The sequence below is a fragment of the Lampris incognitus genome, chromosome 10 (assembly GCF_029633865.1).
Source record: "Lampris incognitus isolate fLamInc1 chromosome 10, fLamInc1.hap2, whole genome shotgun sequence".
Classification (NCBI taxonomy): Eukaryota; Metazoa; Chordata; class Actinopteri; order Lampriformes; family Lampridae; genus Lampris; species Lampris incognitus.
Window position 1 is genome coordinate 14267811 of NC_079220.1, and position 14471 is coordinate 14282281.

The window sequence follows — 14471 nt, forward strand, 5'->3', positions numbered from 1 at the left end:
AAGAACAGGCAGCAAGTCAAAGGAGACAAGACAGAAAGACGTAAACGAAATGACACACGAGTTGGACTCCCCTTCAAGCACACCCGTTTTGAACCCAATGCGCTTATTTCCATCCTTCCTAACACTGCCCGCCTCCGCTCGCTCGCTCTCTCTCTCTCTCTCTCTCTCTCTCTCTCTCTCTCTCTCTCTCTCTCTCTCTCTCTCTCTCTCTCTCTCTCTCTCTCTCTCTCTCTCTCTCTCTCTCTCTCTCTCTCTCTCTCTCTCTCTCTCTCTCTCTCTCGCTCTCTCGCTTTCTCTCTGTATGTCTGTGCTCAGCGTGTGAGCCGGGGCTACAACTCGCATGTTATCACCGGCTTGTGTGAGGAAAGAAAAGTATTTTTCTCTCGAGGATGGGGTGTCTATTTATTGGAGCATTTTCGAGTTAAATTATCTGTTTCTTTGAACACGAAACCCTTGGTGATCAACACACACAAAAAGGGAAACCATCCAGTCACTGACAATTTTGATTTACATCCAGCCTTACAGCTAATCGTCGACTTTCAGGTAGGCATAATGAAACTAATTGTGGTTCATCTTTAATGGGGCTTGATCAATTTTAATATATCCGAGTTAGCAAACGTGCACTAAAGTGGGTGCCACATCTGGTCTATTCCCCCACTGAAGAGATAACTTCAATTAGTCAGTGTGTTAAGCGTGGTATAAATTGTTTCTTTACTGATGTTTATAATATGTTTTGTTTGAACAACAGACTCTATTGTTCCTATGTTTGTACCTGTATCTGACATTCCTTTGGCTTGCAACAAGAAGAAATTATGCACTTGGTAATTTAATAGCCTAACCCCTTGTCATCAACTCGTCGTCTGACATTATCAAAATGTTTTGGATGCCAATACCAGGTGGAGAAGACAATGGGATCCAGTGAAAGGGAAAGAGAGGGATTGGGAGGGTAGAGAATAAGGTACATACACATGGCACATGGTTAATTTTTTTTTAAATTACAATTGGGGGGGACGGAGATTTTTCCACCACACATCACGTCGAAGTACGTTTAGGAAAGGATCTTATCTCTCTTTCTGGCCTACTCTACTTCGCTCACCCTCTCACCCATTTACCTCCACCAGTTCCTTCCTTGTACCTCTGTTCAGAGACCAGCTTCTGCTATTCTGCCAGACAATGAAGCCTTTATGATGGCTTGTACACTTGAACCAATCCCACCTGAGCAGCAGCCAGCCGGTCAATCTCATTCCTAAAGTGTAAGCCTCGAGGCCGACCCCGCTGGAGAGGCAGAGGACCTTGTTCCGAGTAAAAGGGAACACAGACTAGTTTTGCAGGGTGTTTCTCCCAGCTTTTCCTCACTCTTTTTGGTTTCAGCCAGCGGGATATTGATAGAAAATATGCACAAGGAAAGAAGATGGGCTAATTTTGTTCAAGCCAATTCAAACACTGAATTGAATGAGATAATTGAGACAGCTGATTAAACATGAACAAATGTTACAGTGCATGCACTTCTACACCAATAGAGCATGTGACGGGGCTAAAGTAGAACAAGATAGAACAGACTTAGATGCAGTAGCCTTGAGATGAAGATATCAGAACAGTTGAGTATTTACTCAGAGGGAAGTTGCCATGAAGAAACACTTTGACTATTTACAGATTTCAATATTTGATTAAACACTATCAAGTGTGTCATAGACTCTAATATCAAGAGAAAAAAAATCTCCTGCGAGTGAAAAGAGGGGGAGTGGAACAGAATGCAGTTGAAGTGAAGTGACAGTTAGTTACCTCAACCAGTCTGTTTGGACTAGTTTGAGCAACCAGTGCCAACTTGTAGCCTGTGTGCACATGTACTGTATCTTATGCATGTTAGAAATTGCAGTTGTTCGTTAGACTTCGAGGACAGTCCCCGTTCTGTGCCTGAAGTCTGTTTTTCACTCCTTGAATGTGAAATGGGATACTGCTGATTAAGATTTCAATATTAGCTATAGGTATCGAAAAGTATTCAACAGTTAAAAAGCTCTAGTTGCAGAAATGAGTTTCCTATCAATGCCTTCTGGTTGCATTCTAAATGAAAACCACTTAAAATTCTAATAGAAAAAACATTCTGCGTTCCATTGGGTCTCGGTCCACAGCCCCCACTCCATTGAAGTCTTTATGAGAATTTGAAAAAAGAAAATTCCTTTTTGCAAAAAGAAAATGAATCTTCCTGGGAAAAAAAGTTAGTTTTCAATTACGTTATGAGACTAAGTGTTGTTAATAGTTATTCAGAGGATCGATTCTTGCTACCTGGCTGGATATCACTTGGTTGACATCTAATGTTGAATTTTGGTAGTTTTTTCAATTTGTTAGTACAAGAGAGGAAACCATTGGTCAGAAATGAGCCAGAGAGAATTTATTCTGATTATATATATATATATATATATATATATATATATATATAAAACTTTGTTAAAAGAAACCCTCAGCGGTAGGGAAAGTGCTCAACAAATAAGGAGCAAAATAACAGCTGACAGCTGATGACTGCTTATGTACTGTCTTATAAAGAATTTACTTGACTCACTGGATTTTATATATATATATATACATATATTCTTTTCCATTTTAAGTGTATTCGCTTAATGTTTTCAGTTGTTTGGCCTCAAACGAAGAAAATGTTGAGTGTAACGGAGCGGTATTTCTAGTGGGCTGTTGAAATTTGTTTCCTTTGCTAATGCTACATTTGTAATAAAGGAAACCAAATTGTCAAATATCTATCAAAACAAGGGGCTTTCTAAAAAAACAAAAACAAACATAACTGAGCTATTTTCACACAGAGTTTACTTCCACCCAGGGGTGTGTAGGCCTTATAATATATTCAACCAGAAACTTTATAGTGGATATGCAGCTACTCAAGTTTTGGAGATATAGATAGACTTCCATACCATAGACTGGGACCTAATGGAGCCCGGGGGGCTTCTTATGACATTGGCTGCAAGGCACAGATTAGAAACCTTAGTTGGCTAGCTTTTAAGTCGTCAACAGTGGAAGATAACCAAACAAGCTTGGCTGCACACTGATAAGCTAATACGTATTAGCCTGTCGCTTGGATAGTTAACATTTATTTAGTATGGCGTCACTCTGTCGCAAGGACTTGTAGCTAACATAGTTAAGCCATTGTTGTGTTGCATGGCAGATGAAAGAGCAAATGCCAGGCAAGACACATAAGAAGCCCATAAGAGGCACATAGCCCCTAATGTGTGTCACCTGAACGTCTTGGATGATGTGGTGTGTTTCTCATGAGGCACAATGTGAAGCCCTGACCAACGCAGGCAGTACTTTTTTTCTACATGTGAACTCTCAATGCAATAAAAAAAAAGTCCATATAGCAGGTTTACTGTAATTGTGTCCTGGCTCATTAAGGCAGCAAGGAGACCCCCTTAAACAGCTTCAGCAGTATGATCAATCGATCGATTAATCAATCAATCAAACAAACTTTATCTATTTAGCACATTTGGTCCACTGTCGGTCCACCATGTTGGACTGACAGGCAGAGGAAACTCAGGTGAAGAAGAAGAAGAAGCAGAGGGGGTGATGCATTTGAGACCTTACTCAGACCACAGTGGAAGAGTCTGGAATAGAAGATCATTTGGACAGTGACACTGGTTATGTGGAGTAAGAGAAGACACAGCAGCTGGGAGATTAGGGGGAGAGCATCATGGACCAGAATGAAAAGGACACCATGCCTCAAAACCATTCTGTCATTCTGGAGTCCACCACCAGAAACGTGATCTATGAGGAAACCAGGCAGAAACGGTGAACGACAGCAAAGAATACATTTACAACTACCTGGAACACCAGATGGAGTTATGCCAAAAAGTCCAGAGAGTAAGTTAGTAAGACCAAAAAGTACCTCCACCAGGGATGTGGAGGGCTGAAGAAGAAGAAGAAGGGTGCAGGCACAAATCAATGAGGAGCTGGAGAAAGAGGAAGAGGAGAGGCATGGGATGGAGGATGGCAGGATGTGATTGAGGCCCATCTAATGGATACCAAAAAGTGGTTTTACCAAGCAGAAGGGTATTGTTTGCAGTCCATAAGGTTTTTTCATAACAGGGCCACTTTTTGTCTATCCATCTGTCCATCTGTCCATGAGTCCTTCTCACTCACTCATCTACTGATCTTGTGAAGAACATGTATCTGTTAGAGAAGTAAAGAACGGAGTTAAGGAATCAGCAAAACAGATGTGAAGAAGCCAATGGGAAACTGAGGGGATCCTTTTCTTTAACAAGGCTTGATTAGATGAAGCACCTAATGGAAAATAGCTGAAGTTTCACTTTGGATAATTTGAAAACTTAAAATATGACGAAAAAATGTACACATAACTCATCGTAAGGATACTTCTGGTATAGAAACACACACACACACACACACACACACACACACACACACACACACACACACACACACACACACACACACACACACACACACACACGTCACCCTATATTTGTGGGGACCCCTCATTGACCGCATTCATTCTTTAACCCTAACCTACGTGCCTAACCTTAACCCTTACCCTAACCTTACCTAAGTTTAGTCTTAACCCTAAAACCAAGTCCTAATCCTAAAATAGACGTTTTTCCTCATGGGGACCGATAAAATGTCCCCACAAGGTAGGTGGTTTCAGGTTTTTCTATCCTAATGGGGACCAAATATCCCCCTTTGGATAGAAAACCCCGGTACACACACACACACACGCACGCACGCATGCACACACACACGCACACACGCACACAGGGTCACTTGGCTTGTATCATGCCTCCATTGGATTTCACGGTTGACTTCCGGTCACATCGCAGCATTGTAAGCTTAATCGGCAGATTCCATCTAAATCTGGCATTGGGATTTCTGTGCATCATTAAATACTAACCATTCTCCATCTTTGTTGAGAAAACCCACAACCAATTATCTTTAGAGGAAGCGGGAATGAGAGACGTCGGTGTGAGACTATGTTTTGAAATTTTATGAATGGATTGAACTGATGTTCACTTGGTTTTTAGGGAGGCGCTGAGTGGAAAGATCAATAGACCTTGACAAACAGGGAAAAGAGGACTGTTCTACATCACCGATAGTTTTTTCTTTTCTTTTTTTTTGGATTTTTTCTCCCATTTTCTCCCCAATTGTACCTGGCCAATTACCCCACTCTTCCGAGCTGTCCCGGTCGCTGCTTCACCCCATCCGCCGATCTGGGGAGGGCTGCAGACTACCACATGCCTCCTCCGATACATGTGGAGTCGCCAGCTGCTTCTTTTCACCTGACAGTGAGGAGTTTCACCAGGGGGGATGTGGCGCGTGGGAGGATCACGCTATTCCCCCCAGTTCCCACCCCACCCCTCCGAACAGGCGCCTCGACCGACCAAGAGAAGGCGCTCGTGCAGTGACCAGGACACATACCCACATCCGGCTTCCCACCCACAGACACAGCCAGTTGTGTCTGTAAGGACATGTGACCAAGCTGGAGATAACATGGGGATTCGAACCATCGAGCTCCATGTTGGTAGCCAATGGAATAGACCGCTAAGGTTCCTGGACGCCCACTATTATTTATTTCTGAGAATGAATTCTCGATTCTCATGAAGAATCTGCTATGAAGGAATCTTTCAAATGACCTTTATCAGGACCAGGGTTATGAATACAGTTATTCTGGCCTGTTTTGGTGTTTTAACAGGTAGTTTTCAAGTGGACTCGTTCGGAAAGCTTTACATGGTCATCATGACCAGTTATCCATGTTTGCATCCATGCAAAAGGGCCACATAAGTCCTGCTCTTGCGTCACTGCACCGGCTCCTAGTACGTCCCAGAATTGATTTGAAGAGTTTGTTTTTATTAACCCCCCCCCCTTTTTAATACAGAGCTTTTAATCCCTCATGTTATGTTAAGGTCGCTTAGAGCCTCTGATTTTGGGTGTCTCAGCCGTCCCCTGCCTCAGGGGGCCGTGCCATTGGAGTTGCATCCCCCAGACAGTGGAGAGGAAAAAAAACCCTCCTCTCTACTATCTGGTGGCCTACTTGGTTGGCCCGGTTGTTATGACCTCGGTTGTTCAGAAAACAATTTGATGCATCCATGCTTGATAATCTACTACTACTACTACTACTGTCGGCTGCTCCCGTTAGGGGTTGCCACAGTGGATCATCATCCATTTCCATTTGTTCCTGTCCTCTGCATCTTCCTCTGTGACACCAGCCACCTGCATGTCCTCTCTCACCACATTCATAAACCTCCTCTTCGATCTTCCTCTTTTCCTCTTCCCTGGCAGCTCCATATTCAGCATCTTTCTCCCAATATACCCAGCATCTCTCCTCCATACATGTTCAAACCACCTCAATCTTGCCACTCTTGCTTTGTCTCCAAACCGTCCAACCTGAGCTATCCCTCTAATATACTCGTTCCTAATCCTGTCCTTCTTCGTCACTCCCAATGAAAATCTTAGCATCTTCAACTCTGCCACCTCCAGCTCTGCCTCCTGTCTTTTCGTCAGTGCCACTGTCTCCAAACTGTATAACATAGCTGGTCTCACAACCATCTTGTAAACCTTCCCTTTAACTCTTGCTGGTACCCTTCTGTTGCAAATCACTCCTGATACTCTTCTCCACCCACTCCACCCTGCCTGCACTCTCTTCTTCACCTCTCTTCTGCACTCCGTTACTTTGGACAGTTGACCTCAAGTATTTAAACTCATCCACCTTCGTCACCTCTACTCCTTGCATCCTCACCATTCCACTGTCCTCCCTCACATTTACGCATAGGTATTCCGTCTTGCTCCTGCTGACTTTCATTCCTCTTCTCTCAAGTGCATACCTCCACCTCTCCAGGGTCTCCTCAACCTGTACCCTACTCTCGCTACAGATAACAATGTCATCCGCAAACATCATAGTCCACGGAGACTCCTGCCTGATCTCATCTGTCAACCTGTCCATCACCATTGCAAACAAGAAAGGGCTCAGAGCCAATCCTTGATATAATCCCACCTCCACCTTGAACCCATCTGTCATTCCAACTGCACACCTCACCACTGTCACACTTCCCTCATATATATCCTGCACCACTCCTACATACTTCTCTGCAACTCCCGACTTCCTCATACAATACCACACCTCCTCTCTCAGCTCCCTATCATATGCTTTCTCTAAATCTACAAAGACACAATGTAACTCCTTCTGACCTTCTCTATACTTCTCAATCAACATTCTCAAAGCAAACATCACATCTGTGGTGCTCTTTCGTGGCATGAAACCATACTGCTGCTCGCTGATCATCACCTCTCCTCTTAACCTAGCTTCTATTACTCTTTCCCATATCTTCATGCTGTGGCTGATCAACTTTATACCTCTGTAGTTGGTACAGTTCTGCACATCAACCTTATTCTTGAAAATCGGTACCAGTATACTTCTTCTCCACTCCTCAGGGATCTTCTCACTTTCCAAGATTGTGTTAAACAATCTAGTTAAAAACTCCGCCATCTCTCCTAAACATCTCCATGTGTCCACAGGTATGTCAACTGGCCCAACTGCCTTTCCACTCTTCATCCTCTTTATAGCTGCCCTCACTTCCTCCTTGTTAATCCACCACACTTCCTGATTCATTATCCCATCATTCAACTTTCTCTCTCTCTCATTTTATTCATTCATCAGCCCCTCAAAGTACTCCTTCCACCTTCTCAACACACTCTACTCGCTTGTCAGCACATTTCCATCGCTATCCTTGACCGCCCTTACCTGCTGTCCTTTTCTCCTTCCTTAGTGTCTAACCTCTCATACAACTCACCATACACCTTTTCCTTTGCCTTTGCCACCTCTCTCTTCGCTTTACGCCGCATCTCCTTGTACTCCTGTCTACTTTCGTCATCTCTCTGACTATCCCACTTCTTCTTTGCCAACCTCTACCTCTGTATACTTTGCTGTACTTCCTCATTCCACCACCAAGTCTCCTTGTCTTCCTTCCTCTGTCCTGATGACACACCAAGTACCTTCCTAGCTGTCTCCCTCACTACTTCCGCAGTGGGGGAGATGCTTGATAATAAAATGCGATCTCTTCGGCTGGATCTGTGCTCAGATGACTTATTCCCCACAAAATAAGTAAGCCTTAAATTGAACCAAGTCACCCTTACGTGTTTTTGGGTGCCTGATCATCTAGACCAGAGGTCAGCAACCTTTTGGAGGTCCCGTGCCACTTAACAAATTTGGGAAGAAAAAGAAAAAAAACGACCCAAGGGCCAGTTCATTTTTATAATGAGCATTTATCTATTTACTTATCTACTGCTGCTGCTTGTCTCCCCGTCTAGATTCTGTATGCGAAAAAAAAACTGCACACACACACACACACACACACACACACACACACACACACACACACACACACACACACACACACACACACACTTTATTATTTGTGCAAATGTATGACAATTAGTGCGACCCTTGTTTGTCGCAATATCTGCGTCGTTTACATCCACACTCATCAAGAGCTACGCTGAACACCGACGCATGCTAGAGTTTGCTGGTGCGTTGCGTTTCAGTCACGTCTGTAAGGCGCCTCTCTACAGTTCTCGCAGAAACGGACATTTCTTTGGTCCTGTTGATGATCGTGTCCTTGTTTGGTATCCCGTCAAACATGACCTCCGAACTGCTGAGGAGAGCCTCCTTTATATACTGTAGCGAATTCGGGGGACAACGCAACCACAGGAACTGCCGCGGCCGGGAAGCGAACCTGTATCGCCCGCACCGCAGGAGACATCGCTAACCGCTCGACTAAAGCGTAAGAGTCGCGAACCAGCGGCCAGTGTGTCTTCTTATCCATGCACGTTACACTAATTCGCTACAGTACTCTCCATCGAAGAATGGCTCCCCGTGTTAAGCTGTACGGCTTTATAGTTGCCCTCTGTAGCTTGGTTTTTGGCGGCACATCGGGTTGTAAACACGCTGCTGTTTTACTTCCCGTACTGGGCCAGTGCCCTTGTAAAGAATTCCCTCCGCAACTTCATGCAGTGCCCATGTGTGGCCAGTAGGTGGAGCCGCTGACTGTCAAATTATTGTAGCGCCACGTGGTAATTGAGCGATCGTCTGCTGTTAGTTGCTGCTAGATACGGCAGGCGGTAAAGGAGTGAGGATGTTGTGTGCGTCCATGACGAATGTAAGCATATTTTTTTCAGTCGTTTATGCTAAGTTTACCATGTCATTCTTGTTGTTATACGTTAGGGATATGATATCGACATGATTAGAGATATTTTTATGATGTGTGTTCAGCAAGTTAATAATGTTTCTTCCCTTAATGGCTTTTTAAGCTAGCATGCTGGCTGGAAATGTAGCTAGGTGGATGAGGTGGAATGCTGCTAACTTTGTGACTGATGTTTCATGTATATTGCAGTGTTGTGTTTAAAGGAAAGAGCTTGTGGTTATCTTCAAGCCTTATTTCCCAAATGTGTGATGTCGTCACATCTATTAATGTGCTAGTGGAGTATATTAAGAAATTACTGTTGTGGGATCATATGTCTATGTGAAACCATGCATGGTTGTTTGTTTCTGTTTGTATTTTCAGATACCACATACATCCGTATACTTCGCACCTCTCTCCAAGTGCCTAGATAAAGTTTGCAAACTATCTGCTTTCGTGTCCACTTCTTAATCAGAGTCCCACTGTGGATGGATATCCAGCTATAACACTAGACGCTCACACCCAGTTTAACAAGTATATTTACAATAGCCCTCTTGGTTGATTCAGCTTTATCAGCCTTATCTTTGACGTTTTTCTTGTGCCTTGTGTCAAAATGACGTTTTAGACTTGAAGTTCGACACATTTTCGCAGCAGAGCGTGCGCACAGCTCGATCCTTTCATGAAATAAATCCGAATTCGTTTTTCCAAGATGACTGAAAGAGGTGAATATTATACAATATTGCTTCTGCCGTAGTCAGTTCTTGACATAAAGCAAAAAAGAAAGCTAGCTAGCTATGAAAGAAAGTTGAATCAGTTCATCTGGACACAATGTTTATTGAGAGAAACGTTTCATATCTAAGTGACGTCTTCAGTCTAAACTGACTGCAGGTATCCCCACCCATATAAACAATACAGTGGCATAACGGCCGAAACCAACAATCAGTTTCATATGCAAATAGGCGTGACCATTAACTAGAGTTACAATGACCACGTGTACTATTAATAGGGGATTTGGGAATGTTTGCAATCACAGCGTTGTAAGATGGCGACAGATGTACTCTTAGCCTCCCCCCCTCGGTTCAGGGATGGTCGTTCCCTCTTCACATAGATGGCCTCTTTGACTCCCCGTTCAAACCAGCGCATCTCCCTATCAAGGATGTGCACGTCCTCATCCTTGAAGGAGTGGCCACTGGCCTTACCTGTAGATAGGTGTAGACTGCGGAGTCCTGGCCTGATGCGTTAGCTCTCTTGTGTTGTGTTATCCTCTTGGCCAGCGTCTGTTTAGTTTCCCCAATATACAAGTCACAGAAATTCTCCTGGCACTTAACAGTATACACTATATTGCTGTGTTTGTGCCGGGGGACCTGATCCTTGGGGTGCACCAATTTCTGGTGCAGCGTGTTTTGGGGTTTGAAAGCAAGTGAGATGCGGTGTTTGGAAAATACACATCTCAACTTTTCTGACACTCCCGCCACATACGGAATCACCACTGGTTTACGCTTAGACAGCTGTTGTCCTTCTCCTCTCTTGGATTGGCTGGTGTACTGTTTGGGCGTATTCCTGGCTTTGACAAATGCTCAGTTAGGATAACCACACTTGACCAGGACCTGTTTAATATGCAATTTCTCCCCTTCCCCGACCGCTGTGTCGGTGTGGACATTGTCAGGTTGGTGGTACAGCATCCTGATGATTCCTAGTTTGTGCTCCAGTGGATGATGAGATTCAAACCTTAAGTACTGATCAGTATGTGTTGGTTTACGGTAAACATCAACAATCAAATGTCCCCCATCACCAATTGCAATTTTGCTGTTTAAGAAGACTAACCCGTAATTTTTCACTTCCTCCCTGGTGAACTTGATGCGGTTTTTATCAAAAAAAGTATATCAAAAATATTTTTATTGAATTGTTCCATGTGCCCGTGTTAATGGCCGCGTGAGATAGGTTGCCGACCCCTGATCTAGAGTGAGATAACTGATGTGAGCTCATCCGCCCGGCTGATCCGATCCCAGTGATAGCGCCATGCCTTGTGTCCGGGCTTGTTGCATTGAACTGACACATATAATCGATGCCGAGGCCTAAGAAACTCTGCATCGACTGCTTTGTATTTTTGTGGGTTTCTGAATTTATTTTCATTTTGTTTTTCCTGTGTTCTGCTATTTACGAACACCTTACAGCGGTTTGGCTAACACTTGATGTTTTTTGACTGTGCTTTACAGAGGCAGGCTCTCACAGAACAGTCACCGCGGATGGAAACCTCTCAACAAAGCAAAAAAAAAAAAAAAAAAAGCATCCAATCACGTTTGCATAAAAACTGAACACAGATTAGCTGATATGGATGTCTAAAAGTTGATGAGTCAGTCCCCCCCCCCCCAACAAATGCCGCCCTGTGAAATGGACATCTGTTGTGTAGTCGCTACCTGCTGAGTATCTTTAAATGACAGTTCCAAGTCTTTAAGTCCTTCACTGCCAAAAATGGTTGTTGGTCACACTTTAACAGACTGAATTAACATTTCACTGGCGTCGACTGCTTCACTTTTGTTAATGACTACTTTCACCCTTAATGGAAAGAGATTTTTGGAGTGGAGCGCTTTCACTGCAAACTGGAGAATAACTGAGCATTCCTGCTTTCTTTCTACTTCCTTACATCATCACCGGCCTCCTTGTAATTAAGATCAATAAGGGATAAGATGTGGCAAGACGGGGCTTAAACAGCTGTGGAGGAATTGCTTTATTGCCCTCGTGTCTGTTTGCCATCTGTTATATTATGCCCTGCGATCTTCCCTGACCCTTGGACCCATTCCCCTCCATTCCTCTGTGTGTATAAAGGACTATCTGTCCTTCATTCATCGTTTTTATCCCCTTCTGATAGACTTGTGCTCTGTTTGTGCATGCTGACTGTTTTGCACGCGTAAACAATTGACTTGTCCCCCGGTGAACAATGGAGGCGGCCCCGCTTTCCTTGACACTGCCGTCCAAACATTAGGGGACAATGGCAGGCAAGTTCGCCATGCAGACGATGCTGTGTCCACTGTCATGGCCTTACTGCCTCAAACCTTTCTGAGCTTTCGTCTGAGATGCAACGACTCATTCGGCTCACATCACTAGTATGCCTCTGACATATGCATCCCAAATGACAGTGTACAGGTGTGGGTGAGTGAGTGAGTTGAGTGAGAAAGAAATCACAAGATGCTTGCTGCAGAGTTATATGCTGCTTGCTGGTTTGTGGTTGTTTTTAAAATCAGAACACTGGGACGTTGAGGGGTTTAGCAACACACACACACACACACACCCACGCACACACACTTGTGCGCGCCTGCACACACCCACATGTGCACACACCCACGGCTTTCTGATGAAATCCATCTAGGTGCAGCTCTCCTGTTCGTAATACTTTCTCAATTGAATGATTGAGAGAATTAAAGTAAAGCGTGACAGACACAGACAGCTCAGGTTAACAGCTGGTTTGAAAAGGAGGAAGTGAGGACAAGACTTCTCGGTAATGAACTCCAAAATAAGAGAAGAGAGGAAGAGAGAAGAGGAAACACGTGTGGGGTTATTGGGGGCTGGGGGTTGTGTATACGTGTGTGTGTTCGTGCATGGGTATATGTGTACCTGGTGTACCTGTGTGCGTAGGTGCTCATGCATGTGCATGCGTACATGGATTTGTGTCGGCGGTTTTGTACTCCGGTGGTTTGTGTCTGTGTGTCTGTGTGTGTATTTATATACAGAGACACACAACAGTGTGTACATTCTCCAAAGATGGCAGACAGAAGGTGTGATATCTTGCACTTTTGTCACTGAAGCGCAATGCCTTTGACTGCATTTTGAAGTAATATTTCACCAATTCTGTGGATAATTAAATATCCAAGAGGAGAAAAAAAGAAAAGAAAAAAAGGGAAGCTGTTACGCTTATTCTCTAAACAAATTGATCCCCAACCTGGCCAGCTGAATTTTAATTTGCAGGCAAAGATATCAGACAACAGAGCAAACCCTCATGATGTATAATTTGCTTATACACATTGAACTTCTTGGCCTCCGGGGCAAAACAGAAACCATATTTGCATGAATACGTCATGTATCTGGGACTACTTCCTCTATGATTTTCATGGCTATTCCCATATTGTTGCACATGCAAGATAACGTGACACCCACGTCTGGACCCCTTCTCTGTGTTACTTATTTAATACCAAAGGCACGTCCATAAACGCTGTGGATGTAAAATTATTCAGCACCAAGACCACCGATGGTTCTCAAATGCTTGTTGGTAGACAAATAATGTGATATCCATCCGAGTGGAGGGAATTTAACCAAACTGATCCACTCCAGGGAAAAGTTTGGCAGGTTTACAGAAAAACCCGAAAGATCCCCTAAAAAGCCAAATTTGACAATTTTATCTGGGGTGTTCAGTTAGCAAACACAAACCTGATAGACACCATGTATAAGTTTTCATTTTGTTTAGCAACGCCTACCAATCTATTGCATGTGTGTGTGCATGTGTGTGTGTGTGTGTGTTTGTGTGTGTGTGTGTGAGTGAATTCATATCAGAGTATTTACCTAAACATAAAGTCTCAAAGCAGGATTATAATACGGTGCCCAATAACCAGAGAGAATGCAAATGATGAGATTCACAGACAGGTGTGTGTTTGTGTGTGTGTGTGTGTGTGTGTGTGTGTGTGTGTGTGTGTGTGTGTGTGAAGGAGCGAGGCAGTTACAGATGGAAGAAGGATGTCATATGGGAATGAAAGGTAGAGATAGTGCGAGTCAAAAGACAGGTAGATTGTGGGTATTTGTGGAAGAGATTGTGGAAAAGTGGGAGGGGGAAAATGTGCCATTTGGGAAATCTGTGTCCCTTGACCAGGCCGTATGCTTTCAGTGCAACCTTACACCATATTGTGAAGCACAAGCTATTGTCGCAAAGGAACAGGCATCGGTTCTAAGCACAAATGGTTGGGTTTGCTGAAAAGGTTGGTTGATTTGTCTTCATAAATACCTTGTATAAGTGAACTATTGAAATGTAAATCTGTTAGTAGAAGCATTTAAAACATATATTGTTAATTCGATGGAAGACCAATTTCAATTCAGTTCAGTTCTGTGCTGCTGCAGCACAAAACACACACACACACACACAAAGCGAAGACAGAGTGTGAGGTGTTAGATGCGGTGGTTTCACCAAACAACAACTGCAAAATCATGATAGCACATCTGCACAACCACTCCCTGCAAGCCCGCATCTGCAGCAAAGAGAAAGAGAACTGGTTCTACAATAGCAGACATCTCTATTTAGATGAC

At 43.7% G+C, this 14471-nt stretch overlaps 1 protein-coding gene across 1 annotated transcript in view; it reads left to right on the forward strand.

The window, feature by feature from the left end:
• Window positions 1–390: 390 nt before the first annotated feature.
• The window catches only part of card11 (caspase recruitment domain family, member 11), a 54207-nt gene continuing 40126 nt past the window's right edge, over window positions 391–14471 (forward strand). Inside the window, exon 1 of the mRNA XM_056287722.1 lies at window positions 391–543. The gene's annotated coding sequence lies outside the window, so the exon portion shown is untranslated. The remainder of the gene's footprint in view (window positions 544–14471) is intronic.